Genomic DNA, 6,413 nt, shown 5'->3' on the forward strand with positions numbered 1-6,413 from the left:
TATGGTATTCATTTCCAGGGGAAAACTGAATTTTAAAAAAGGATTCTTTGGTGTGCGGTGGCTCACGCTTGTAATCCCAGCACTTTGGGAGGCCCAGGTGGGCGGATCACAAGGTCAGGAGTTTCAGAACAGACTGGTCAATGTGGTGAAACTGCATCTCTACTAAAAATGCAAAAAGTTAGCTGGGCGTGGTGGCATGCGCCTGTAATCTCAGCTACTCGGGAGGCTGAGGCAACAGAAACTCTGTCTCAGAAAAAAAAAAAAAAAGGATTATTTATTTTTATTTATTTACTTATTTTCTTGATATATATGGCAAACATCCATTTTAAAAACGATAATTATAATAAATGTCCTGTTTATGTTTGCATTCTTAGATATGTCCAGAACTTTATTTTGCTATATTAATTATATCACCTGAAAAAATCTCTTCTATATATAAAAAATGATTGTAATAGAAAATGTGAAATGAATTAATTTTGACACAATCTTCTTTTTGTCCATTTATTTTTTTTAATTTGTAAAGAGTTAGTTTCCGATTAAACAGGAATCATCTTATAGAACTAATGCTGAGGCCAAGTGTGGTGGCTCACACCTATAATCCCAGCACTTTTGGAGGCCAAGGTGGGCAGATCACTTGAGGTCAGGAGTTCAAGACCAACCTGGCCAATATGGTGAAACCCCATCTCTACTAAAATTACAAAAATTAGCCGGGCATGGTGGTGCATGCCTGTAATCTCAGCTACTCAGGAGACTGAGGCAAGAGAATCACTTGAACCCGGGACAGGGGTCAAAGGTTGCAGTGAGCCGAGATCAGGTCTTTGCACTCCAGACTGGACTACAAGAGGCAGACTCCCTCTCCAAATAAATAAATAAATAAATAAATAAATAAATAAATAAATAAAACAACGAAAAAACGAATACTGAGAGATTGCAGGTAAGAGCCCTATTTTTAATTATTTGTGTCTTCCTTCTCTGTCCAAGGCACAATTCCTAGAACATTATTTTTCAGCAAGTATATTTCGTAGTTACTCAAAACCAAGGAGAATGAGTTTAGAGATGTAAGATCAATTATTTATTGTTTCTTTCAGTAAATACCACTTAGTGCATACTCTCCCTTAGGAGAATGTTTTACATATGTAAAGCATTTAATAATATCTCAGATTGCTTCCACATTCATTATAATTACTGTCACACCTTGCTTGGTGAATCCATTGGTGCAAGAGTGAAAAGAATAGAAATTTTACATATCTAACTACAAACCTTCACATACAAAATAGAGAATCAAGCTAATTCTAATCAAAATGTCTGCTTCTGAGACAAAATTACTCTTTTGGCTATTTACTGTTTTGTAAACTAGCTCCCCATTTCAACCAGATAACTTATTCAATAATCACCATAATAGTAACATAAGACCAATAGCTTTGCATTAAATTGATATTTTAGGTTTGGGTAGAATTACTCGACTCTTAGAAAGGGGGAAGGGGTGGCTGGGCACAGTGGCTCACACCTGTGATCCCAGCACTTTGGGAGGACAAGGCAGGAGGATCACGAAGTCAGGAGTTCAAGACCAGTTTGACCAAGATGGTGAAACCCCGTCTCTGCTAAAAACTATAAAAATTAGCCCAGCGCGGTGGCACGCACCTGTAGTCCCAGCTACTAGGGAGGCTGAGGCAGAAGAATAGCAGGTGGCGGAGGTTGCAGTGAGCCAAGATCGCACCACTGCACTCCAGCCTGGGCGACAGAGTGAGAATCCATCTCAAAAAGAAAGGGGGAAGAGTAACTATGTGGCTGCTTCTCATGTGACACTTAAATGATTTATTTAAAAGCTGCCCACTTTCAAGAAGAATTTCAGACTGTTGTTTTAATTCTCAAAATAAAATTGTGGCACAATTACAACCAAATACTGTAAAGATATTCAATCTAATTCAACAGTAGAGGGAATAAATCAAATAAATCCAGGAATTGGGGTATTCAAATTTTTGCATTGTATTGAAAGCACTCATTATTAACATCTATATTAAAGTGAAAAACACCAATACATGACATGACATATTACAGTACTTATTAATATTTATAACATATAATTTAATAACTATATATTTTAACAGTATACATAGGGGCTTGGCAATGAATACACTGCATAAAACATATATGTTTGCTAGTAGTAATTATTAGATTCATATATCTCTCTTTTTCATACTATCCTAAAAACATTTTCATTATTTACATAGGATGAGTTTTCCAACACTTTTGAACATTTCTGCACCAGATATCCTCATGAAAAAATATTAAAATGAAAAAGAAAAGACTTGACCAGAATTACAACTGAATCAAACAATGAATTTAATAAAAAATCATGCTTTTAGGCAACAAAATTCAGCTTCCACTGGTTGAAATGCTGACATGAGCCAAGGTCGCACCACTGCACTCCAGCCTGAGCAACAGAGTGAGACTCTGCTTCAATAAATAAATAAATAAATAAAAAGTTAAAAATGGAGGCCAGTGTGCCTGGAATATATAGTGAGCAAGGATTAAAGTGGAATGACATAGGCAAGGGTCAAATCCGGTGGAATACTGTAGGTCATTGTAACGATTTGAGTTTTAGTCTAAATGCATTGGAAAGATATTGTAATCTGATTTATGCTTTGAATGTCGCTCTAGCTACTCTGAGAAGAATGTAACTGATGAGATGTGAGAACAGAAGTTTGGGAGATGCTCTAGGATACTGATACAAGATTGTGTGGTGGATGGTCCATGGCCTAGTTTAGTGGGATATCAGTAAAGATGGAGAGAAGCTGATGAGTATGACAAAGTTTGGAGGCGGAATAAATAGGGTCTGACGAGGAATTGATTCTAGGTTGGGGTAGGAGGAATAAAGAGAGAAACTGGGCTAATATTAGTACCATTTAATAGAGATGATGAAGAAGGAACTAGGTTTGGTGCAGCAGAAAGGCAGTTAAAATTTAAGATACCTGTGACTTATGCCAGTGTAGGCAGTTAGACAAAAGTTTGAAGATAAATGAGAGTCATATGCATAGAGATAGTATTTAATACCATAGGATACGATACCATCAAGAGAAAGGTCTTAGAAAAAACATAGGTGGTGGCTTAGTATTGACCTCTGAGAAACTACACTTACAGGTTGAGTAAGTGGTGTGACAATGATAAATTGTATGGTTACTGCCCACAAGGAGCTTACAGTCTAATAATATGTATATTAAAAAATCACTAGATTGTGATAAACACTCAGTTTATCACAATTACTTTTTAATTATTAATCAGAATTATCTTATTATTTATCACAATTATTATTTAATAATAACATGCTCTGGTAAGTTAGAGAAGGGAAGCAGTATTTATCCAGGCAGAGGATATCAAAGACAACTTGGTAGAGAAAATTAGTTGGCATTACAGAAAAAGATTACATAGATCAACATGCAGAGGGTAAGGATTGGAGCACCAATTTCAAATGAGGAATAAACTTTCCCCATAATGGGGATTAAGGACAGTGTTCATGCTCCAGAAACCTAAGCTGCCCCAGTTAAAGCACAGGATAAATGGTTATAGCATAGGGTAGATGGAGGGCAATACATTCCGATTACTACTTTGCTTCCTTCCTTCTTCCTTCCTTCCTTCCTTCCTTCCTTCCTTCCTTCCTTCCTTCCTCCCTTCCTCCCTCCCTTCCTTCCTTCCTTCCTTCCCTCCTTCATTCCTCCCTCCCTCCCTTCCATTCATTTTTCTGAGATGGAGTCTCTCTCTGTTGCCCAGGCTGGAGTTCAGTGACACCATCTTGGCTCACTGCAACCTTCATCTCCCAGGTTCAAGTAATTCTCCTGCCTCAGCCTCCTGAGTAGCTGGGACTACAGGCGCCTTCTATCACTAAAAATTTTTTTGTGTTTTTAGGATAGATGAGTTTCACAATGTTGGCCAGGCTAGCCTTGAACTCCTGCCCACCTTGGCCTCCCAAAGTGCTCGGATTACATGAGTGAGCCACTGTACCTGGCCCTTTTATTTATTTATTTATTGAGAGGGAATCTCACTTTATCACCACAGCTGGAGTGCAGTGGCACGATCTGGGCTCATCGTTAACCTCTACTTCCCAGGTTCAAGCAATTCTCCTGCCTCAGCCTCCTGAGTAGCTGGGAATACAGGCGTGTGCCACCAAGCCCAGCTAATTTTTATATTTTTCGTAGAGATGAAGTCTCACCATGTTGGCCAGGCTGGTCTCAAACCCCTGACATCAAGTGATCCACTCACCTCGACCTCCCAAAGTGATGGGACTATAGGTGTGAGCCACTGCTCCTGATCCAGATTACGATTTTCTTAAAGGTAAACATTAAGTACTCAAGAATATCACTTGGCCTTCATTCTCACTATACCACTTTTTAATGTGACATCCATTGATTCTTTTTCTTTTCTTCATAGAGGAATTTCTTGTAAGTTTCATAAATATAATAGGCATGTTAAGTCTGACTGAAAGAAACACACATTATGAAACAAGGACTTATCATAGAAATCATTTAGAAACTAGTTAGAAGCAGGTCATGAAAACATCAACCAGTTCATGGCTCAGTAATTTCAAAACCTGTTTCCCAAATGGTTTCATTATACTTATTTCAGGGAGAGGAATAATGTTGTGGTTAACATTCTGGTTGGATTTGGTTTTTCAAGGCATGGTGGCTCCTGCCTGTAATCCTAGCACTTTGGGAGGCCGAGGCGGGTGGATCACCTGAGGTCAGGAGTTCGAGACCAGCCTGGCCAACCTGGTGAAACCCCGTCTCTACTAAAAATACAAAAGTTAGCTGGGTGTGGTGGCGGGTGCCTATAATCCCAGCTACTCGGGAGGCTGAGGCAGGAGGATCACTTTAACCCGGGAGGCGGAGATTGTGGTGAGCCGAGATTGTGCCGTTGCACTACAGCCTGCGCGACTGAGAGAGACTGCATCTCCAAAGGAAAAAAAAAAAGAAAAAAAAATCAATTTTAGAAGCTATGATTAAAATCAACGATCATGTTACTAAAATTTAAAAATACATAACTCATAACTAATTTTCATAAAAATAATAGATATGTTTGTTTATTGGTCTAAGCTACATATCCATACTATTAAGAGAATAAAGTGTAGTCAGATAATTTAATAATTGACTAAAACCGAAAAAGAAAGCCTACATGAACATGTGCTAGACCCTGAATAATTATTGTTAGTAAAAAGACTTTATGATTAAAAGATGTCAAAATCCATAGTGCATACACTACAGGTAAGAGTTTATGGAGAACCCTATGCTATTGATTTTGTTCAATCTAAATCATTTATGCCTGAGAAGACTAAACATGTTCAAATAAACTGTATTGTCAACTACTATTACAATCATGTAACTATCACTTGTGAAAGACATGCTGTTTTCTGCACCAAGACATTAGCTTCCAACTACGCATGGGTCTGCTTTCTTCAAGAATCTAAAAGGCATCACTCTTTTTTTTTTTTTTTTTTTTTTTTAGACAGAGTCTCACTCTGTCGCCCAGGCTGGAGTGCAGTGGCACGATCTCGGTTCACTGCAGCCTCCGCCTCCCCGGTTCAAGCGATTCTCCCTGCCTCAGACTCCTGAGTAGCTGGGATTACAGGTGCCCACCACCACGCCCAGCTAATTTTTGTATTTTTAGTAGAGACGGGGTTTCACCAGGTTGGCCAGGCTGGTCTCAAACTCCTGGCCTCAGGTGATCCACCCGCCTCGGCCTCCCAAAGTGCTAGGATTACAGGCCTGAGCCACCACGAGCAACCAAGGCATCACTCTTTCACTAGGATGTCACAATAAAAATACAAGGCTTACAATCAAAAGTGTAAAATATGAATCTGACAATTAGCATTTACATTACTACATCAAATTTAATTTCTAATTATTTTGAATCTGCACTTTCACTATACTTATCTGTTTCTCTTTCCATCTTAGAAAAGTTAGAAAACGGTACCATTTCATTCTACAAGTTATCAACTTTACTACATAGTTCATATGATGGATAGCATAGGCATGACTTTGTATTACTTGAAAAATATGGCATACCAGTCCTGCCCTTTTTTAGGTTATTCCATTCTAAGGGTGTGTTTTGAAACTGTTATGGGCCAGGCGCAGTGGCTCATGCCTATAATCCAAGCATTTTGGGAGGCGGAGGCTGGTGGATCACGAGGTCAGGAGTTCAAGACCAGCCTGGCCAAGATGGTGAAACCTTATCTCTACTAAAAATACAAAAACTAGCCAGGTGTGGTGGCTAGTGCCTGTAATCCCAGCTGCTCAGGAGGCTGAGGCAGGAGAATTGCTTGAACCCTGGAGGGTGGAGGTTGCTGAGATGGTGGTATGAGCTCAGATCATACCACTGCACTCCATTCTGGATGAAAGAGTGAGACTCTGTCTCAAAAAAAA

This window comes from Cebus imitator, unplaced genomic scaffold (assembly GCF_001604975.1).
Source record: "Cebus imitator isolate Cc_AM_T3 unplaced genomic scaffold, Cebus_imitator-1.0 Scaffold569, whole genome shotgun sequence".
Classification (NCBI taxonomy): Eukaryota; Metazoa; Chordata; class Mammalia; order Primates; family Cebidae; genus Cebus; species Cebus imitator.